Here is a 24,821-nt window from a genome sequence, read left to right on the forward strand (position 1 = left end):
TCACCCATAGGAATGAATGGGTCCGCTTCTATTCTGCAAAATGAGGAACGGATGCGGAAAAAATAATACGGTCGTGTGAATGTACCCTTAAAATGGGTTTTTCAAACATGACATTTACAATATGTAAATCCTGCCAAGCCTGTGGGGAATGGTATAAAAACTTACTGTCCTGTCCTGTATGTTGTAGGATAAGCTTCATTTTGTGTTTTTGTACAAAATGTGTATGCTAATAATGGTATGTACATATTACTTGCTTTAAACTATTTTCATGTTTTCTCTTTAATTTTCCTTCATCCAAGAGCTATAACTTTTTTTATTTTTCTGTTCGCATAGCCATATAAGGGATTGCTTTTTTTTTTTTGACATTTTACATAATTACATAATTTCCCTAATATTCCATATGATGTTTCGGAAAGCTGGAAAAAAAATTATGAATGGGTTGGAACTGGAAAAAAACACACCTGCGTCTTTGTTTCACAGGTTTTAGTTTTTTAAAATGCTCATAATGTAGTAAAAATGACATTATCTTTATTCTGTCAGGCAATACAATTACAGTGATTCCAAATTTATATTTTTTTGTTTTAATGATTAAAAAAAAACAAAAAAAAAACATTTTCTTTGCATTGCCATATTTTGGAACACATAACTTTTTTTTTATATTTATTTCTACAGAGCTGTGCAGGATGAGCCGCAGTGTTTACCGAGTTGGGGGTTATTATGACTTTTTGATTAGTTTTTATAGAATTTTTGGTAAGTGAAGCATTTAGATTTTTTTCTCTCCTGTTTTGGCGCTCACTGTATCGGATAAATACTTTAAGATTGAATTTTTTCAGGCATCTTTGGACGTGACTAGGGATGAGCGAATCGACTTTGAATAAAACTTTGTTTCAATACTGTAGAGAGTGAGAACTCTGTACAGTATTAGAATGTATTGGCTCCGATGAGCCGAAGTTATTACTTCACAAAGTCTCGCTAGACTTCGCATAATAACTTCAGAAATTGATTGATAATGTAAAAAAAACATTTCCCGAACTCAGGTTCGGTTCCAAGTGGTACCACAGGGACCAGGGATCAGATGTTACTGCAACCTCTGCACCCCTTAAACTACATCATTAATGGTCACTAGAGTCAGCTAGTGTTTTCAGCTGTTTAACTTTTGAGGCTCATTTTATGTCCATGTCTGGGCCCACTGGAGTATCCTCTGGCATTCTAGTGGGTTAGTTTGTCCCTACCTCAGAAGATACAAATACTATTACATTGCCCCTTCATGCCTCAGCGCTTTCCTTGAAGATTATCTAGGGTTGCAATGGTAAAATAGAGGTCAGTACTCTACAATGTTCTTAATAACTTCTGAGCAGAAGGATGGGAATATATTTTCATTCTCTGTTGCATGGGAGACACATATTGCCTGCTGCCTAGCAGATCAACAAATTAGACAGACCAGGCAAATGTATGTATTGAAAACTGACTTTATTAAAGAGGTTATCCAGGAATAAGGGTAGGCCATCAATATTAGATTGTTGGCTGTCCAACTATCAGCACAACTGTTGAGCAGCTGTTTGAAGGACTCAAGTGAGCATGGCATCCCCTTCTTGTTGACCAGGCGTAGCTCTGTACTTTTAGAAGCAACTGAGCCCGATGTTACAGCTCAGTCCCATTTATTTGCATAAGATAAAACTGTTGAGAGTGCCATAGCCTCTTTAAGTAGCTGTTCCTAAAGATAGGATTATAATAATAATAATAATAATAATAATAATAATAATAATAATTTATTAACAAAGCTTCAAGATCTAAGCCTTGTAGTTATCACTCCTACATAAGCAGAATGAGTATAACGCTTTTAGTTTAAAAAGTTTAATATGCTTATTTTAACCCTAATGAACAAGTCACCTTCAGTATATTCTATGATTTAAAGCCTTCATTCGGTGCTCATACTTTTTTACAAGGATTTATTGCAGAGCAGCAGCAGCACGGTTGTTTTGTAACCACCACACTTTGATGAACACAATTATAATCAATGCAAATTATTGAGTTTTACCGCTGCATTATGTTGATGGCCTAATATGTTGCTTTGCAGTTTGTTTATGCATTCATTATTTATTCATATCACAAGATTAACAATGGTGTATAATGCTGTCAGCAAAGCCAGCACAAGTTTAAACCGTATACCATCCCCATTTTTACTTAAAGCACATTATTTTGTCCTGTTATACGTATGCTATGAATGCCATTATAAACAAATGGAGAAGAGTTTAAGGACACTGCCTGAAGCATGCCATGTCCTTTAATTGCCATTTACATAGCAGAAGAATCATTAATTTCTAATTCACCTATTATTCACCCTCTTTAGAATGCTATGTCAATGTCAGTTTTGGGGCAATGGAATTAATGCAGTCTCTGAATGACTTCAGAAAGCAGCCATTGCATTTTTCTTCTTCATGCTTTTTGACCTTAGTTAGAAAGTATTTAGACAAAGAGGAGCTTAGGGCTCTTGTTTATATATGATTTATGATACCACATTAACCCTTCATTGACCTAGAAATACAATAATATTAAAACAGTTTGACACATGGAAAATCAAAAGGCCTTTTATTGAAAGCACTATTGTCCGCATCATAAGTTTCCTCAGTGTGATGGCACAGTTACACCATCAATTTCCTATTACTATTGAACGTAGTATTGAAAAACCAATGCACAGAATCTTTTGTCATTTCTGTTCCAGTGACCAGAAAATAGTTCCAAATAAGACCTTTTAGCCATATCACTTTAGGCACTTCTAAGCATCATTTTTTTTTATACAATTGCATACTGAGTAAAACTCATGAGCAGCTTAGAAACATGAAAGCAATGAGTCATAAATTAAGAAAATCTGTATATTTATTAATCATTAGGCCTCTTTCACACTTGCGTTGTTGGGATCCGGCATGCACTTCCGTTGCCGGAGGTGCCTGCCGGATCCGTAACAACGCAAGTGTACTGAAAGCATTTGAAGACGGAACCGTCTTCCAAATGCTTTCAGTGTTACTATGGCACCCAGGACGCTATTAAAGTCCTGGTTGCCATAGTAGTAGTGGGGAGCGGGGGAGCGGTATACTTACAGTCCGTGCGGCTCCCCGGGCGCTCCAGAATGACGTCAGAGCGCCCCATGCGCATGGATGACGTGATCCATGCGCTTGGGGCGCCCTGACGTCACTCTGGAGCGCCCGGGGAGCCGCACGGACGGTAAGTATGCTGCTCCCCTGCTCCCCGCTACACTTACCATGGCTGTCAGGACTTTAGCGTCCCGGCAGCCATGGTAACTATTCAGAAAAAGCTAAATGTCGGATGCGGCAATGCGCCGAAACGACGTTTAGCTTAAGGCCGGATCCGGATCAATGCCTTTCAATGGGCATTGATCCCGGATCCGGCCTTGCGGCAAGTCTTCAGGATTTTTGGCCGGAGCAAAAAGCGCAGCATGCTGCGGTATTTTCTCCGGCCAAAAAACGTTCCGTACCGGAACTGAAGACATCCTGATGCATCCTGAACGGATTACTCTCCATTCAGAATGCATTAGGATAATCCTGATCAGTATTCTTCCGGCATAGAGTCCCGACGACGGAACTCTATGCCGGAAGACAATAACGCAAGTGTGAAAGAGCCCTTATTTGTAAACCATAACCATTTTTATTAGGCCTTATTGTCACTTAAATTGACAATAAACACAGAGATGCTAAGGACAATGCAAAACAGTGCTCTAAATATGACTGCAAGTACCTTTCTACATGATATGCCATAGTTGACTTTTTGGCAATGGTCCTGAGGTGGGCCTCTGGTCTGAAAGCTAAAACAGGCAGTTTCCTCAAGTCCCATGAACTTTAATGGAGAGAGCAGATTGAGGAGGCCAGTGACAGCTGTATCCAAGGGGAAACTAGATAGAAAGAGGTGGTGGCTTATTGGCAAGCTTTCTCCATTGATATTATTGGATGGTTACAGAAAGATCTTGCCACTTGCTAAATATCCTGTGAATACAAGGGTATAAACTTAAGTGTATATCCATCTGGACATTTAAAATGATGGTCCAGCTCAAGAAAATAGTATTTCTTACAGTAAACTGCAACCACTCAGAAGAATAACTTAAATATTGTGTTAATAATCTAATAATTAAAGTGTACCTTTAAGAAACTGCATGTTTGATTAATTGCAGATGCTGCTGTGATCACAGGAGTTTATAAGCTGACAAGTTCCATATCTATGGTGTAGATACACATCCTATAATTCCATGTTAGATATTTATATTTTTCTGAGCCATGAGGAACTAAAATACAACTGTAATTATCCTCCTACTCTGACCCATAATGAATTTAATGGTATTTACTAGTAAATTAAACTATTAAACAGCACAGAATACTGTATTCTTAAAGGGGTATTCTACATGATATGTCACAAATTCTAGATAGGTGTGGGCCCCATCTCTGGGAGAACAGAGAAAGCAGTGCTCTGCTATATTGGTATTTCCTATAAACTGCAGTGGAGAAAGCTTCTCCATTGAACCTCTCCATTGTATTCCATGGAGATAACATCAGCCATGCAATGATGAACAGGGATCAGCACCTACAACATACTTATCACATATACAGTGAATATCCTTTATATTCTAGATTGGAAACTTGAATCTCCAGTACAAATCTCTGAGAGGATCATTGGAGTTAAAGCCTCTTTACAAGGGGCAACTGAGCAGGTAACTATCAGGAATAAACCACTTGATATCTATAACTACCTGCTTGTCACAGACTACAGTAGGTGTGAGGCACTTACATGCAGCAATCATCTGTATGGGGACAACTGATCACTCATCTCCATAGAGAATTATTGTTTCAGAAATTATGATTTTTGTGCCCGAATCAACGTTTTTTTCATCCAATGAGCGAACATTTGCTCAAGACACCTTTACACAGGGCAATTATCGTAAAGGAGTGTTCATAAGAATGCTCCTAGTCCTTCCCAATCATTTCTCTGATAATCAGCCCATATAAAAGTGGCCTTTCTGCTATTACTTTTACTAATTAGTGATTTTTCTTTAACTTTTATCTTGTATTTCTAATAGCTAATATCTACAAATAAACATACCTTTGCTACAGACTATACAGACTATACAAGCACACTCATATAAGTAAAAATTATATGCAACTTGTAAGTTAGGATCAAACAATCTAACATCCCCTACTATCGAATTAAATATGTGTCAACATATATTATTCTACAGCGTATTAATTTTTTCCCCAAAGGAGTATCTTAATTAATACCCAGTTTTGATGCCAATCATGATTAAAGGTATTAATTACTTACTGTATGAGATGTAACAGTGTTATATGTGCTAAGCATTCCACTAAGCTCCTACGATATTGAAAGAATCTATATTCTAAGGATTTGAAAACATGTCAGCCTACCTAAATTACATATTGATTAGGTTTAATTGCATTCCACCCATCAGTATTAGGTTTGAAAATTCATAAAAGAGAAATAATGTACTCTTTGTGGATGATTACTTCTGGGGCATTTAAATGAATTCCATCACTTAACCCTGAGCTTAGACAGATTATTGAGCCTTTTAATATAACTGGTCAAAGTCCAATGCAGTAGAAAAACAGTTTATAGCTTTCACAAATAAATAAGTAAAACAACAACCATATAAATTCATATAGATTTTCTATGCAGTGGAAATAGCAAAGCTTGCATTAAATTACACATCCATTTTCAGTTATTTGTAAAATAGTGAGTGTTATTCTTATAAATTCTCGTGGTTATAATTATATGTCTTATGCTGTATTTTGCTCAGGAAAAAACTAGGAAATTTGCAAAATCTATTATGTAAGCAGTAAGGCAGCATTAACAGATTTCTTTCACTCTGGTTTTGGTGGTAGAAATGATTTGCATTAGTTGTGCCATTATCGACCCTTTAGACAAAGCTAAATGCCATCTCCGTGTCTTTGCTCTCCTTTATGTATACACAGTGACTCCATATCAAGCTAATAAGAAGTACCCAGCTACACTGGCAAACAATTGTATTATTTTCTTAAAGTATATGGTGATCTATTATCATGCATAAGTAATTTTATTTATTCTAAAATGCTGTGAAAGTCCCATTACTTAGTATGTACTCCATGATTGACAAAGTCCCCCATTTTGGGACATGTCCTGCATGCAGAAACCAGATATGTTCACCTTCAAAAACAGAAATATATGCATCATTTGACTGGGCACCATTACTGTCTTTGTCACCCTCTACAGCCAATCTGTAGATTTAAAGCCAATCTGAAGATCAAGCGAGTTGTATTTGGTGCTAGTCAGCTGTGGATGAGCAGCTTTTGATGTATGTTTGACTTGGCTATTTTCCTTTGTCATGTTTTAAGGCTTTTAAAAAAGTAAAAAAAAATTACTAATAGGGAGCCGCTTCCAAAATGTGGCAGTGGTTGGATGGTTCTCTTTCACGGGGATATACCTCTTTGCAATTCCCAAAGCTAAAATTCATTGTATGCATATAATATAGTTTGCTCATGCATGAATATCAGCTATGAATGAGTACATACTGAAGAAAAAGTTCATTCCAGGCTCAGGATAAAACAATGGAATCCTTTATTGAAAAATAGTGACAAAATCCAGGTATGCCAGACACATAACACACCTCCTGTGACTTTTTTTTGTGCACTGTGTGTTTGGCATACCTGGATTTTATTACTATTTATTACTATTTTTCAATAAAGGATTCCATTGTTTTATAAATGAATGAACTTTTTCTTCAGTTTGCATTTGTTGGAGTGCCACGCTTTTACATGCCCCAGATCTCTGCTTTGGAGCTGGCCATGATTATCTTTTGCATTAATGAGTGCATAGTATGAAGTTGCTGAGCAAAATCCGCATTGCAGGGTCTACAGTGTCCTGCATCAGCATTGGGCCAACATCAAAAGTACCAGAGGCAGACATAAACTATTTTAGTTACAGAATAGTACCCACACATGGAGCCAAAGCTCATCTGCCTGAAAGGAAGAGTGTAGTGTCATAAATGCAGGAATGCCACAAGGTACATGTTTTTGGGAGGGGGTCTGGTACAGATTTTGCATGGAGCCCTAAAAAAAAAAAACTTTGCATAATGGAAATGCTTTTTTATACAATCAGCTGTGAAGGAACAGTTATGTTTTGGCTTCCCTAATACTTTTTCAGCCATATTATTCCCTATTTAAGCTGCACAGCTAGAAGCATTTCACTCAGAAGTAGGGAGCGTATCTCTCCTGCCATACTGTACTGCTGTGAAATCCTTTCTCTTACTTCCCCCTGTGTTGCTTTCAGCTCTGGACCTCAAAGAACAGATAAGGAGGGATAAATAACACTTACAGACACACAGGAGGTTCACGTGATGTTCATAAGCAGTGTAGAAGCAGTTCTTCTATCAGGCTCAGGATCTCAGCTGTGACATGCCCTCACTTCCTCTCAGCCATCCTGTGAGTCTCTATTACCCTGGAAGGATGGATCTTGCCTAATGACAGGCAGTTGACTGCAAATTAGGTGGAAGTGGGACCCTTAGTGGACATGACTTTACAGTTTTTTTCAGGTGGATGCAGGAATATTTTATTAATGAAATGGTTTAGAAATTTGCTACAAGAAAATTAGACTAACACTTTCAAAGTCACAGGTGCACATCCATAAAGCTAACATGCAGACAGCAAACAAAATACATATGGCAGCACACTGTTATACATGCAAACCAAATTTTTTTTTTTTAAATATGGTCATTTATGGGTAGTTTCTATTATGTAAGCCTCACAAAATGACTTCAGACCTGAACTGGTCCTTAAAAAGTGGGTTTTGGAAATTTTCAGAAAATTTTTAAGGCCTTTTAAGGCTTAGAAGTTTAGAAGCAAATCTTGAAATGTTTCAGAAAATTTCCAAAACCCACTTTTTAAGGACCAGTTCAGATCTGAAGTCATTTTGTGAGGCTTACATAATATAAACCACCCATAAATGGCCATATTTTAGAAACTACACCCCTCAAGGTATTCAAAACTGATTTTTACAAACTTTCTTAACCCTTTAGCTGTTCCACAAGAATTAAATGAAAATGTAGATAAAATTTCCGAATTTTACTTTTTTGGCAGATTTTCCATTTTAATCCATTTTTTTCTAGTAACAAAGCAAGAGTTAACAGCCAAACAAAACTCAATATTTATTGCCCTGACTCGGTAGTTTACAGAAACACTGCATATGTGGTCGTAAACTGCTGTATGTGCACACGGTATTGCGCAGAAGGAAAGGAACGCCATATGATTTTTGCAAGGCAGATTTCACTGGGATAATTTTAAGTTGCCATGTCACATTTGAAGACCCCCTGATGCACCCCTAGAGTAAAAACTCCAAAAAAGTGACCCCATTTTTGAAATTACACCCCTAAAGGTATTCAAAACTGATATTGCAAACTTTGATAACCCTTTAGGTGTTCCACAAAAATTAAAGGAATATGTAGATGAGATTTCAGAATTTCACTTTTTTGGCAGATTTTCCATTTTAATCCATTTTTACAGTAACAAAGCAAGGGTTAACAGCCAAACATAACTCAATATTTATTACCCTGATTCTATAGTTTATAGAAACACCCGATATGTGGTCGTAAACTGCTGGAAGGAGTACATGACAGGGCGCAGAGGGAAAGGAACGCCATATGGTTTTTGGAGGGCAGAATTCACTGGGATAATTGTAAGTTGCCATGTCACATTTGAATACCCCCTGATGCACCGCTAGAGTAGAAACTCCAATAAAATTACCCCATTTTGGAAACTATGGGATAAGGTGGCAGTTTTGTTGGTACTAGTTTAGGGTACATAAGATTTTTGGTTGCTCTATATTACACTTTTTGTGAGGCAAAGTAACAAAAGAATTGCTGTTTTGGCACTGTTTTTATTTTATGTTATTTACAATGTTCATCTCACAGGTTAGATCATGTGGTATTTTTATAGAGCAAGCTGTATGGATGCGACAATATCAAATATGACTATAAAAATATTTTTTTGTGTCTCCATATTCTGAAAGCCATAGTTTTTTTTTCATTTTTTGGGCAACTGTCTTATGTGGGGGCTAATTATTTTTCAGTATGAGATGACGGTTTGATTGGTACTATTTTAGGGTGCATATGACTTTTTGATCACTTGGTATTACACTTTTTGTGATGTAAGATGACAAAAAATTGCTTTTTTGACACATTTTTTTTTCTTTTTTTACGGTGTTCACCTGAGGGGTTAGGTCATGTGATATTTTTATTCAGCAGGTCCTTACAAACGTGGCAATAACTTTAATGTATACTTTTTAAAATGTATTTGTTTTTCACAATATCTGGATCTCACAGGCTGTCACGGGAGGCAGCCATGGTGCCTAGGGAAGGCTGCCTTCCCTGCCATCGGGTCCCCATCACAGCAGCACGGGGACCCGATGGCCACCCTGCACCCAGCAGGATCCCGCACGTGCCGCGGTCAGCGCTGACCGCAGCAGTGCGAGGGTTAATGCGCCGGCATTGGCACATACAGCAGGGGTCCAGCTATCAGTGACTGCCAGACCCTTGCCACTGATCAGGCTGGCACAGCTCCTGCACTTGCCCGATCAGCCCGCCGTACATGTACGGCGCCGGCCCTTAAGTCACGTCCACTAACGCCGTACATGTATGGCGGGGGTCCTTATGAGGCTAATTCGTTCTATGGTGCACAAAGTACCCCAGTCTAACAATCAAAATGAATGGTGTTTAATTTAAATCAATGAATACTCACCATATTCCAAATCCAAAAGATAGTCTGGTTTTAGCTAATAGAGGGGGCTTTATTTTTAACAGCTAAGCAGTGCAGCCATCAAAGGTCTGGGAATAATTTGTGTAAATGTTCTGAGTAAATTCAGTTTAGTGTATGCATACAGCAGTCTTCCAATCTAAAACATGCATGCATCAGTTTTTATTTATTTTTAAAGTGCAGTTATGCATTATTTTCTTGAAATGCTATCAATACAGTGGAGAATGAACCAGGTAAAATCACTAGAAGTGCACAGATAACAGCTCAAGCTACATTTTATTTGTACAGTTTGAGATAGTAAATATCAGGAGAATTAATTAACTGTCATATCTTGTAGTTTTCTTTTTAACAAGACTGTATTATTTTTTCTGGTATATATTTAATTCAGCTTGTCTTATTTATACCATAATAACAGAATTGTGCTGATAAAGAATATATAACATGCAAATTAGAGATCAGCGAACTTCTTGACATTTGTTTCATGTCCGATTTGGCGAATTTGTGTCCAAATCAATTCTACATAAATCAAATGGGTTTCAATGTTCCTAGCATTTTTTATATATTTTTATCTATTTTAATTTTTGTTTTATTAATTTTGCATTCCTTCCCCCCCCTTTTATGATCTTTAACCCAATGACAGCAATAGCAAATAATGTCAGAGAGACATTGACATACTGTATATAGCTATAGTTAAATCCATGGTTAATGGTGTTAACAAACAGTGTGTTTGAAAACACACTGCACCGTGGTATATGTTATGCTTTTTAATATTAGAAACCTTCCAAAAGTTATTGAAGGCAGATTTTGTTTAACCCCTTAAGGACTTAGGGCGTACCGGTACGCCCTGTTTCCCGAGTCCATAAGGACTCAGGGCGTACCGGTACATCCTAACTTTAAATCGCGATTGCGGTGCTGCGGGGGTTAATCGCAACAGGATGTCCGCTGAAATCATTCAGCGGGCATCCTGTCACAACGCCGGGGGTCATCCCGTGATCCCCCCGTTTTCGGGACCTGCGGTTTCGGGACCTGCGGTTTGCGGCTTTTACCTTATCCGGCGGGCGGCGGTGCCATCGGGTCCCCATGCGGCTGTAGGGGGGACCCGATGGAATGGAAGGCAGCGCGATGTCTAAGGAAGGCATCGCGCTGCCTTCCGGTGATGAGTCTGTGAGATCCAGCCCCCTGGACCTCACAGGCCGGAGGCTGTATGTGTAATACACACAGTATTACTCATACAGCCAATGCATTCCAATACAGAAGTATTGGAATGCATTGTAAAAGGGATTAGACCCCCAAAAGTTCAAGTCCCAAAGTAGGACAAAAAAATAAAGTTAAAAAAAAGTTGAAAAAATAAAGTCCCCCCCCCCCCCAAATTAAACGTTTCAAGTAAAAATAAACAAAAACGTCATATTCCCCAAATAAAGTTAAAAACAATTGGGAAAAAAAAGTATACATATTAGGTATTGCCGCGTCCGTATCGACCGGCTCTATAAGCATATCACATGACCTAACCCCTCAGATGAAGACCGTAAAAAAAAAAAAAAAACTGTGCTAAATAAACAATTTTTTTGTAACCTTACATCAAAAAAAGTACAACAGCAAGCGATCAAAAAGGCGTTTGCCCACCAAAAAAGTACCAATCTAACCGTCACCTCATCCCGCAAAAAATGAGCCCTTACCTGAGACAATCGCCCAAAAAATAAAAAAACTATGGCTCAGAATATGGAGACACTAAAACATCTTTTTTTTTGGTTCAAAAATGATATTATTGTGTAAAACTTACATAAATAAAAAAAATGTATACATATTAGGTATCGCCGCATCCGTGACAACCTGGTCTATAAAAATATCACATGATATAACCTGTCAGATGAATGCTGTAAAAAACAAAAAATAAAAACAGTGCCAAAACAGCTATTTCTTGTTACCTTGCCTCACAAAAAGTGTAATATAGAGCAACCAAAAATCATATGTACCCTAAACTAGTACCAACAAAACTGCCACCCTATCCCGTAGTTTCTAAAATTGGGTCACTTTTTTGGAGTTTCTATTTTAGGGGTGCATCAGGGGGTGTAAAAATAAACAGTCCAGCAAAATCTGCCTTCCAAAAACCGTATGGCATTCCTTTCCTTCTGCGCCCTGCCGTGTGCCCGTACAGCAGTTTACGACCACATATGGGGTGTTTCTGTAAACTACAGAATCAGGGCCATAAATGTTGAGTTTGGTTTGACTGTTAACCCTTGCTTTGTAACTGGAAAAAAAATTATTAAAATGATAAATCTGCCAAAAAAGCGAAATTTTGAAATTGTATCTCTATTTTGCATTAATTCTTGTGGAACACCTAAAGGGTTAACAACGTTTGTAAAATCAGTTTTGAATACCTTTAGGGGTGTAGTTCCTAGAATGGGGTAATTTTTGGGTGGTTTCTATTATGTAAGCCTCGCAAAGTGACTTCAGACCTGAACTGGTCCCTAAAATTTGGGTTTTTGAAAATTTCTGAAAAATTTCAAGATTTGCTTCTAAACTTCTAAGCCTTGTAACATTCCCAAAAAATAAAATATCATTCCTAAAATGATCCAAACATGAAGTAGACATATGGGGAATGTAAAGGAATAACTATTTTTGGAGGTATTACTATGTATTATAAAAGTAGAGAAATTGAAACTTTATAAATAAAAATGTTTTTTTTTACTTCATTTTACCAGTGTCATGAAGTACAATATGTGATGAAAAATCAATCTCAGAATGGCCTGGATAAGTCAAAGCGTTTTAAAGTTATCAGCACTTAAAGTGACACTGGTCAGATTTGCAAAAAATGGCCAAGTCCTTAAGGTGAAATAGGGCTGAGTCCTTAAGGAGTTAAACACACACAGTGCTATCAGAAAAAAATCAGTGTCTAAAACATTATGTGTTAAGGCGGCCAAATGCCTGCCCGTATTTATACACACGATAATTGTCAGAAGAAACGGTGCCTTGTTCTGCACAAACATCCAAAGATTATGGATTAACAGGGGCAGAATGCCTGTATTTATACACACACAAGTTTTTATTATCAGAAGAAACAGTGGCTTGTTCTGAAGTTGAACAAGCTTGGAAAAATTCTCCCTTTTATTTGGGAGCAGCAACAAAGGTTAAGGTGTGTAGGGGTAATAGTGGAAGCAATAGTAATGCCAGCAGTAGCAGCACAGCATGTAAATGACAAAGCAGTAAGTAGATATGAGCATTGCTGTGTTAGGTTAGTAGTCATAGTAGTGGGTGCTTTGTAGTGGTAATGGTAGTGGCAATAGGGGTAATGAAAGTGGCAGCATGGGAGCAGGGAGTATCAGCTTTAACATTGGCTTTGTCCATAGGGGTGTCACAACATCACCTGCTATGTTGAAAACCCTCCCTGAGATGACACTGAAGGCTGGACAAGATAGTACAGAGAGAAATAAATGGTACAGTTTCGCCCACTGTTCCAAACTGGCTTCCCAGAAGTCCATGCGCTTAGGGAACACAGTATGCGCTAGATAAAAGCCAGAGTCCAGGTAAGACTGAACCTGTTGTTCAGGAAGTACACCTCTGTTTGCTGATTTGTGTCAGCCTGGCGCAGCACATGGAAAAACCGCTCCATCATGTTGATGATACTGCTGCTTCTGCTGCTTGTAGTAGCGGAGATGGTGAAAGGTGGGTGACTTGGTGGGAGCCAGAGAGGGGCCTCCTAGTCAAAAAAATAGCAATCAGGTGCCTGTTTGCCAAAAGCTGCTGAAAGCTGCATGCACAGTGTATCCTGGTAATAAAGAAATGTGGCTTCCTGTTCAACAACAAGAAAACATTGCCCCATTTTGCTTTGATAGCAAGGGTCTGAAAACATGACTATCCAGTAATTAGTAGATTGCTTGATATTAAGGATATGCCTGTCAGTACATAAGCCATACCTCCCAACTTTCTAAAATCACAAAGAAGGACAACATATTCCGGCATGCATCACAGCAATTTTTTTCATACTAGGCCACACATCTACATCCGCATAAAGCATAATTACTAACTAGAGATGAGCGAATCGAAGTTGACGAAGTGGAATTTGATCCGAATTTCAGGTTTTATTCGATTCGCACTGAATCAGAATTTCCTCGCGATTTGTGTTAACAAATCTAATTTTTTCATAAAATGGCTGCTGCATGTGTGAGGACATGGAGCAAGGAACTCTGGGAAGGCGGGATCACCCATAATGCCATGCATGCAGCCAATCAGCAGTCAGCCAGCCCTGTGATGTCACAGCCCTATAAATAGCCTCAGCCATCTTGGATTCTGCTATTTTCCAGTGTACTTAGTGCAGGAAGAGATGTCAGCAAGCTCTAGAGACAAGATTTCCAAGTGCAGGGAAAGATTATTCAAGGTGTGGGGAAAGGATAGGGAGGAATCATTCCACAGCATTTATGTTGAACAGGGTTCAGTAGGGGAGGTTACAGCCTGGGTAATAGGAACAATCCTATTACACCTTTCTGCACTGACTGGGGATCCAAATTGCCATTATACAGTTCTGTAATTCCAGCAAACCATTTGTATTAGGGTGCAAGTGCTGTTTAATACAGGCATTAACAGGGTTTATTACAAGGAAATATTTCTATGTGTTATTTGCCCTTGTACGGTGCAGTTATATGTTCTAAAACATTTTTTGATTTGTATTAGTGGGAAAAAATGGCTTATTAGCCATTGTGTGGTGAAGTGTGAAAATGACAGCCCTTTTTGTCGTGTATTAGTGGCAAAAGTAAAATATATTTGCCGTTCATCGGTGCAGTTATATGTTCTAAAGCCTTTTGTGGCGTGTATTAGTGGCAAAAGTAAAATATATTTGCAGTTCATCGGTGCAGTTATATGTTCTAAAGCCTTTTGTGGCATGTATTAGTGGCAAAAGAAAAAAATATTTGCCGTTCAGCGGTGCAGTTATATGTTCTAAAGCCTTTTGTGGTGTGTATTAGTGGAAAAATAAAAAATATATTTGCCGTTCAGTGGTGCAGTTATATGTTGTAAAGCCCTTTTTTGCATGTATTAGAGCACAAAAAAAGGATTTGCTGTTGAGCGGTGCAGTTATATGTTCTAAACCCTTTTTGGCGTTTATTAGTGGGAAAAAAGAAAAAGGGCTTATTAGCCGTTGTGTGGTGAAGTGAGAAAATTACAGCCCTTTTTGGTGTGTATTAGTGGCAAAAAAAATATTTGCCGTTCAGTGGTGAAGCTCCATTGTACTACAGCCATTTGCAGGGTTTATTAATAGGATAGATACGTTCTGTGGTGAATTGTGATTGCTGTATTTATTTTTTGGGGGTGCATTAATAGGAAAAAGAATACAGGAAAATTAATGGGTGATTGTAGATTTCCTTCTGCTGTATGGACCGAATTACGTAGATTAGCCATTCAGTGGTAAAATTTATTTGTGATACAGCCTTTTTGGCGAAAATTGATGGGTGATTGTAGACTTCCTTTTGCTGTATGGACCGAATTACGTTGATTAGCCATTAAGTGGTGAAATTTGTTTGTGATAGAACCTTTTTTGGGAAAATGTATGGGTGATTGTAGACTTCCTTTTGCTGTATGGACTGAATTACGTTGATGAGCTATTCAGTGGTGAATTTTTTTGTGATAGGACCTTTTTTGGGGAAAATTAATGAGTGATTGTAGACTTCCTTTTGCTGTATGGACCGAATTACGTTGATGAGCCATTCAGTGTGTTACGTGCCAGGGGTCCAAGGCAGACCTCCGGGACATCAGGAAACCGGTTTACAGGTAAAACAGATCAAGGATACAGATGTACGCACAGAAGCACTAAACAGAACAGCGGGTGTGCACCCACTGTGCCACTGACTGGCAATACTCTGGAGGGGCATGACTAAGCAACACCTGGTATTCACTAGAGCCTCAGAAGGTGAGGATAGGTTTGGGCTGAAGGTAGTTGCCAGGGGCTACTCCAGAGCGTAAACAGAGTCAGTGGCAGCTGGTCCAGACAGACCGGGAGGTACCTGAATTAGGTACCGGCAGGAAGCACAGACAGAGACATAGCCAGGAGCAACGGAATACATGGAGAACCACAGATCAGATATACAAGGCACAGAACAGGCTAAAACAGAGACAGAAGCAGTTACCTGTGCCGCAAGTAATAGAAGCTAAGTGGCCCCAGGCAGAGCTGCACAGAACAGGCATAGCAAAGACAGAAGCAGCTACCTGCGCCGCAAAAAATAGAAGCTAAGCGGCCCCAGGCAGAGCTGCACAGAACAGAGAATGGGCAATCCCCCTCCAGGGACCACAGGAACCCTTTTCCGAAGGCAGGACAGAACAACAGCCAGACATGAACAGAACGAGGAGAGAAACCAAGGCACTACAGGACAGGCATGGAACAGGATAAGTGATGGACGAACATCGGCCGGGACGATTCGCGAACCCGATCAAATGTTCGCGAACCGCAAGTTAGCGGCGGGCCCTATTCACTTTAATGGCAGACGAATTAATGCAGCCACAAAATACTTACAAGAAGTGCACAAATCATCCCACAACATGGATAGTGACATACCAGAGGGGGATCAATGGCAAAATTCCCCACAAAAAATGTTTTAATCAGGGGCCATTTTTATGCGTCTTAAAGGAAAACTGTCAAAAATGTGGCCTGCTGGAGCCTAGAAAATTTTTATTTTAGGCCCCACGGGAGTACAGGCCCCAAAAATTAGGCATTCACTGGACAGAAAACATCAAGTGATTATGTGGCTGGAGGTATATTAGACGGTAATTGGATAACAATTTTCGTGCAGGCCAGTACAAATAAATGTCTAATACATATGTTTAAAATAACTAAAAATATAAAATTTGATTAAAAACATGGCTAACGAAATACCCCCTCTGTCTTCTGCATGTCATAGTGACTCACAGTATTATTTTACTACCAGAGCAGACTCCCTATACGTGTTTCTGCAAGGCACAGTGTTCTACATGACTATTAAGGCTCTCTGCAGCCAGGAAATAGCAGTTTTTAACAAAATTTGCCGCAAATAAATTTGTATCGAACCAAATTTTTTCAAAAAATTTGGCGAACTGGCTGAATCGAATTTTTGAAAAATTCGTTCATCTCTATTACTGACCCCTGTTACAACTGCAGCAGCCGGGGACCGGTTAGGGGAGTGTGAGTTCCTTTATTTTTTACAGCATGTGGAGCCCCATAGACAATTTTTTTCTTGTGCTTCAATATCCATTTAAATAATAGCACATAAATCATCAGATTATAGATATTTTAAGGTAGAAATTGTACCAAATAATGAGTTATGGTCTAATATACAGGTATTAATGCACATTTATGCATATCAAAAAGAGGGACATTTAAGGAACAAAGAGGGACAGAGGGACTTGGGTCAAAAAGAGGGACTGTCCCTCCAAAAGAGGGACACTTGGGAGGCATGCATAAGCAAAGAAGCAAACAGCTTTCCTTTCTCACTAGCATCCCAGAAGACCAAGTACTTTCCACCTCTGCACCCACTGAGATGATTGGTAATCATTAGAGATGAGCGAATCAAAGTTGACGAAGTGGAATTCGATCCAAATTTCAGGAAAAATTTGATTCGCACCAAAGCCGAATTTCCTGACTCTTCGTGGTAACTAATCAAATTTTTTCATAAAATGGCTGCTGCACGTGTTAGGACATGGAGCAAAGAACTCTGGGTACGAGGGATCACCCACAATGCCATGCATGCAGCCAGTCAGCAGCCAGCCAGCCCCTGTGATGTCACAGCCCTATAAATAGCCTCAGCCATCTTGGATTCAGCCATTTTCCAGTGTGCTTAGTGCAGGGAGAGATGTCAGCAGGCACTAGGGACAGTGCTAGGAAAGACTTTATTATGCTTAAAAATCTATTTACAAGTTTAGGGAAAGATTATTCAAGCTGTGGGGAAGGATAGGGAGGCATTATCAACACTATAAAAGGAAAACAGAGTGCAATAGGAGAGTGTACATGTTGGGTAATAGGAGCAATCCTATTGCACCTTCCTGCACTAATTGGGGATCCAAATTGCAGTTATACTACTGCTTTTAGGTTGTTTGGGGTGCTTGTGATTGGGGTGCAAATTCTGTGTGCTACAGTCATTTATGGGGTGTATACGTATTTACTATTAGCCATTCTGCATTGATTTAATATTATTTTTTGGGGGTGTATTAATAGAAAAAAAGTAAAAAATATATGTCATAACTGCCGTTCAGCGGGAAGTTACATTGTACTACAGCCATTTACGGGTGTTAATAGGAAAGATACGTACGTCCTATTTGCCGTTCTGCGTTGATTTTACATTGTTTGACTTTTTTTTAGGGGGGTGTATTAATAGGAAAAAGAAAAGGAAAAAATATATGTCATAATTGCCGTTCAGCGGCACTACAGCCATTTATGTGCTGTATTAACAGGAAACATACTGTACGTACGTCCCATTAGCCATTCTGTGGTAAATTATGATTGTTATATTTCTTTTTTTGGGGTGTAGAAATAGGAAAAAGAATACGTCTTAATTGCTGTTCTGCGGTGAAGTTACATTGTACTACAGCCTTTTTTGGGGGGTATAATTTTAATTAAATTATTTTATTATACAGTATGTCAGACAGACAGGTGACAAGCCCTTCAAAGGGCAGTGGCCAAAATTTTTCTGTCACAGGCAGCAGAAGAAGGGGGGTGGCAGCAGGAGTCGCAGCGAAAGGCCTGAGCTCCCGGTATCATCTAGCGGTTGTGTCTTGACCAGCAACCCAGAAGTGCTTGACTCAGTCTTTGACTTCATCGCAAGTGACATCAGACACCCCCAGCCAAGAGTTGGTGGGTTCCTCTGACATGGCGCTTAGTTGGGATGGCCCGGGAGCAGGCTCTGTGCCCCCACCTGTCCTGAACCTTCCGCTGTCATTTTCAGTTCCCTCAGCGCGAGAAGTATTATATGCCTTAGGCTCAGATCCACTTTTCAGCGAGGACGAGCTACTAGAGGACAGTCAGCAGCTACTGCCCAGCCAAAATCTGGAGGAGAAATCCGACGCTTTCTCCGGTAGGTGGGCAAGTAGTGATGATAAGAGTCGCGTGGGAGCAGGTGTTGTGAGCGGTCAGGCTCCTGGCCCTGAGACCGTTGGGGGGGACATCAGTGACATGCAAAAAGTAGCGGATGATGATGTAGCGGATGGCACTTGGAAGGCGGGTGATCATTATCATGATCAGGAGAAGAGGATGGCAGATTTCATGTGCGGCAGAAGCTGAGCTAGCAGGGTTGTAGCGTAGCTGGGAGTCAGCAGGGTGGCAGCAGTGGGAGGTTGGGAACTAAACGTGCCCAGGGTAGACCACCCGCTTCACAGGAGCCTACTGGCCTGGACATCAGCGGGTTAGGGGTTCACAGAGGCAGCGGTAGCAGGCAGTCAGCATGGAGTGTTGGGGGAAAATGCCATACTCAGCGGTGTGGGAATTTTTTTGTTAAGCTTCCGGATGAGGTGAACATGGCAATTTGCTGAATTGGCTTATGATTTGGTAGCCAAAAGCAGGTGTGGGTACAAAACACAGAAGACATGTAAATATTCCATACATATGTCATCTCTGTTTTGGAACAACTCCTGTTTTCTTTGGCTTTAGCAATACTGATTGATTACTTACCAAATACTGACCAAGTGAAGGCGGATGCTCAACAGACAGGATCCGTTTTTTGTGGGTTATTGTTCTGACAGATCAGAGGAAAGGCAAAATAATCAGTGACGTCAACACAAACTTACTGCTGACACCCTCTCCACTTTGTCGGGGGGGCTCTACTTGTATAAGCGTTTAATAGAACAGGTTCTGTAGAATCAGCTGATGACGGTGTAAAAGGAGTTCACTCTTTCACACTATAGTAGGATCTTGGGGCTGTTCTTGTCCCCCCACCCTCCTCCAGCAGTCATGGCAGTGAAACATAAGCGCAGAGGGCCCCCCTGGTTAGACCTTCGTGAGGATGGGTAATGGCGTGCATAGGCAGCAGCCAACTGACTACATAAGTTGTCTCGATAGTAGTTGAGTTTATCCTTCCTCTCAGTGGGTGGATAAAAGGCCCCCATTTTAGAGCAGTAGTAAGGGTCTAACATGGTGGAGAGCCATTAGTCATCCCTCATGCCAATTGGTGATAATACGGCTGTCACTACGCAAGCAACTCAGCATGCATATGGCCATTTGTGCAAGGGTCTCGGAGGGACTCCCTGCCTCCATCTCCACTGCATACTGCCATGTTGTGTCGGGGTTTACCTTTTCTTCCTGCTCCTCTCCTGTCACTTGTGCAGAAAAACCACCTATTTCTATCTACATTGCTTGTGCGTGAATGTCCTCCTCCTCCTCCAGTTCAACCTCCCATTTCCCCTGTCCAGCCAGATTTATCAGCATCTGCTCGAGGATGTGAAGGAGTGGAATGACATTGTTCATCTCATAGTCCTGGCGACTGACAAATAAAGTGGCCTCCTCAAAGGGCCTGAGTAAACAACAGATGTCACGCATGAGCTGCCACTGGCTATCGTCGAAGTTACACAGGGGAGTGCTCCTGTTCATCTACATCATCAAGGAATCGTTTATGGCCTTCCTTTGCTTATATAGTCGGTCCACCATGTGGAGGGTGGAGTTTCAACAGGTGGAAATGTTGCATATGAGTCGATGTTGGGGAACACTATTCTGCCTTTGCAGCTCAAGGAGGGCGTGTTTTGAAGTGTAATAGTGACTAGTGACTGAAGTACAAGCACAGTTTCCTGACCATTTTCAGGATGTCCTGCAGTTGGGTGGAAGACTTCAGGAACCGCTTTACAACCAGATTAAACAGGTGTGCCATGCAGGGCGCATGGGTCAGCCCTCCTTGATGCAGCGCTGACACAATGCTCTTCCCGTTGTTTGTAACCATGGTTCTGATTTTCAGTTGGTGAGGAAAAATGCCAGGATTTGATTTCCTCTTGAAGGATGCGGAGCAGTTCCTCACCAGTGTGACTCCATTTGTGCAGGCAAACCAGGTGCAGAACAGCTTGACACTGCCGTGCTTTGCAAAGGTGGTACACTGGAGGAGCATTTTGAATTGTGCCTGCAGTGGAAGCTGAGGAATAGGTGGAGGATAAGGAGGCAGAGGAGGACATTGGTGCAGGACTCACAGCTTGAGAACGTGGAGGCGGCAGTGCCGTCACCTGGCCAAGTTGGTGGTGTAACTGGGCAGGAACCACATTTACCCAGTAGGCTGTAAATTATATATATTATCCTTAAAGGTAGTTATAGCTCCAAATGTTGGCGCTGCTGTGAACTTTAGCAGACACTGACAAGCTCAAGGACTGGCCCCTCTTCTGTTCAACATACGTGTGCAGGGCTGGTACTGCCTTTTTAGAGAAGTAATGACGGCTTAGGACTCTCTTGGCTTGGCACAAGCCATCAGTTCTCTGAAAGGTGCAGAGTCAACCACATGGAAGGGAAGGGACTGTTGTACCAGCAACTTGCCCAGGAGCACGTTCATCTTCTGCACCATTGGATGAGTGCACGCATACTGTTGTCTTTTTGCGATTGCATCAGTGATCAATTGCTGATTAAACGAGTAACGAGGAGTAGGAGCAGGAGCATCAGGACCAGTAGATGATGGGAAGGAAACACAGCTTCCTTCTGTTGAGGTGGTGGAGCCTTGACTGCTGGAGAAGGGGTGCAGGCCACTGGGTGAGGTAACAATTGCTGCATCAGGCTGTACCACTACATTATCACCACAGTTTTTTCAGGCCACTTTATGGTGACGCTGCATGTGTTGACGCATGACCGTGGTGCCAACAGTGGCACCCTGGCCATGCTTTCTCTTCTGCCCACAAATTCTACCACACCAACATCCTCCAGCGACTTGATAAAAAATTCCCACAGCTGCGAGTATGGCATTTTCCCCCACCACTCCGTGCTGTCTGCCTGCTGCCGGGAACCCGTGCACCGCTAGTTATTTCCGGGCAGGTAGGCTCCTAAGTTGCAGATGCCGGTGCCACCCTGCTGACTCACGCCCACACAAGCACTCTGTTGCCTCACGTGCAAGCTGCCACCCTTATGATAATGATGATGATGATGATGATGAAGCCCCCTCTTCACTCAGCTCTCATCGGCGATCGGCTACATCATTATCCACAATACTGTATGCATGTCACCACCACCAGTCTCAGGGCCGCATGCCTGACTGCGCGGAATACCAACTCCCACGCGACTCTCAACGTTGCAACTTGACCGCCTACCGGAGGAAGCAGTGGATCTCTCCTCCACGTCTTGGCCCCCCCTTCTTCTGCTGCTACTTCTGCCAGCTACAGAAACATTTTGGCCACTGCCCGTTCCCTTAGAAATGCCTGGCCCCTGTTTGTTGGACATATAGTTACTGTTACAGTGCATTCAGGGTTAAAATATCAGTAAAAATTACCAATCAATTAGATTATTTAGAAGATTCCTTATCACATAGATTTATAACATATTCATTTATTAAGTTAGTGACTTTTAAAATTACCTTTATTAATCAACGTGCGGGTATAGGTATGTATATACCAACAGACAATGCTACGATTCAAAAGAATTATATATAAGTAACTTATATATAATTCTTTTGAATCGTAGCATTGTCTGTTGGTATATACATACCTATACCCGCACGTTGATTAATAAAGGTAATTTTAAAAGTCACTAACTTAATAAATGAATATGTTAAAATATCAGTAGTGTCAGGGCGCAATTTTACACCCAAAACAAGGATGAATGGATGTACTAATATATAAGAGAACGTGAGCACCCTAAAATCTGTATTATCAGGCCGTAATTTCACCCCAGTTACACAATTAGGGATTAAAGAATTGAACTATGTGAAAAAGAACATGAGCACCCTATAATCTGTAGTATCAGGCTGCAATTTCACCCCAATTACACAACTAGGGATTAATGGGCCCCGGATGTTTTGTCCCAGGCACCGAATGTACTGCCTGCCAGACAGATACAACTGTATTGCTGTCCTCAGGACGGCAATACAATTGAATCTAATGCACTGGAAGAGCTGAAGGAGCTGTGATGACATCACAGACCATGTGATCAGTCCTGAATGCAGTGGTTGAGGACCTGCGATGATGTCACCCTCATGTGACCATTGCAGGAGAGGATGGCGCTCAGCAGTGAAGAGAAGTCCTGGGGAACAAGTTGTCGTGAGGTGTGTGTCAGCGGTAAGTGAAGGGATAGATTCTCAGTGTGAGAGGCAGAGTAATGCTGGGAGTTGTGGTTATTTAACTGGGACTGTATGTTAGAGCTGAAGGGTGGGGTGTTATTTACATGGGATTGTATGTTGGAGTGTGGTGGAGTGATGTTATTTACATTGGACTGAATGTTGAGGGGGTGATGTTATTTATATGGTGGCTGGGGCAGGGTGATGTTTTTTACATGGGACTGTGTGTTGAAGGAGGCTGTGGGAGGGGTTGATGTTAATTACATGGGACTGTATGTCGATGGCAGCTGAAGTAGGGAGTGATGTTATTTACACGGGACTGTATGTTAAAGGCGGCTAGGGGAAGGGGTGATGTTATTTATATGGGACTGTATGTTGATGATGGCTGTGGGAGGGAGTGATGTTATTTACATGGGACTGAGTGTTGAGGGATGATTTTATTTACATGGGACTCCATGTTGAAGGTGGCTGGGAGAGGAAGGGATGTTATTTACATGGGACTGTTTGCTGATGGCGGCTGTGGGAGGGAGTGATGTTATTTACAGGGGACCGATTATTGAGGGGGGATGTTATTTACATGAGACTTTATGTTGAGGGCGGTTGGGGGAGGGTGATGTTTTTTACATGAGAGTGAATGTTGAGGGGATGATGTTGTTTACATGGGATTGCAGGTTTGAGGTGGCTGGGGAGGGGGTGATATTATTTACTTGTGACTGTATATTGGAGGGGCTGAAGTGCAGGAAGTGATGTTATTTACATTGAACTGTATTTTGGAGAGGGATGTAGATGGAAAGGGATGTTATTTACATGGGACTGTATGTTGAAGAAGGCTGGAGAGATGGTTGTCATGTTATTTACATGGGACTCTACGGTGGAGGGAAATAGTGTTATTTACATGGTACTATATGGTGGAGGGGCTGAGGAATTATAATTTCTAAGGACACTAAAGGGAGGAATATAACTACAGGAGGCACTGCAGGGGCATTCTAAATACTGGGGGCACTTCAGGGCGAGCATTATAACAGTAGGGCAATATAACTACAGGGGGCACTGCAGGGGGCATTATAAATACTGAGGGCACTTCAGTGCGAGCTTTATTACCACTGGGGGAACAATAGGGGGGCCTTATTTCTACTGGGGGCTCTGTGAGGACATTATTAATACTGAAGGGCTTTTCTACTAATGTAGCTGTCACGGACGTTCCCGTGGCAGGTTCCAGGAGATCGATGAGACTGGCAACACGTGGTTTGATCTGACAGGTTCCTTGTGGATCAATTCTTGTCTGGGTTGTTTCTAGTAATGGCCACACACCTTGCCTCAGGTGTTGCTTACGTGGTCATTTTACCTTCCCTATTTATTGTGGCTTCTCCCACCATGCTGTGCGGTTTATAGCTTCAGTCTTCTTGTGGATTGCTGGTGTTTAGATCTCGACGGAGTTCCTGTGCTTCCATAGCCATTTGAAGTTAAGTGTCTCCTTCCCCTGTTTTATTGTTTGGGTTTTCTTGTGTTGCTCTTTTCCCTGCCATTTGTGTTTAGGCCTGAGGGAGACTCCTGTTTGTCCTACCGTTTGGAGGAATAGGTTGTCTCTTGTCCTGACGTTAGTAGCAAGGTCCAACAGGGTGAGTTAGGACTCTAGTTTCCTGTATTATGAACTCACCTACCTCTGGGGTCAGTTCATACTTGCAGTCAGTCAGTACTTGGATTAGTGTTTTCTTTATGAGGTGACCTGCTCCTTTCCCTAGTTTCCAGGCCTCTTCCCCTTACCCCTTTCCCTACTACGTTCGGTGTGGGTTTCCCTCCCTCACCGAAGCGTGACAGTAGCATTATCACTGTTGGGGGC

The sequence above is a fragment of the Bufo bufo genome, chromosome 5 (assembly GCF_905171765.1).
Source record: "Bufo bufo chromosome 5, aBufBuf1.1, whole genome shotgun sequence".
In the NCBI taxonomy this organism is placed as follows: domain Eukaryota; kingdom Metazoa; phylum Chordata; class Amphibia; order Anura; family Bufonidae; genus Bufo; species Bufo bufo.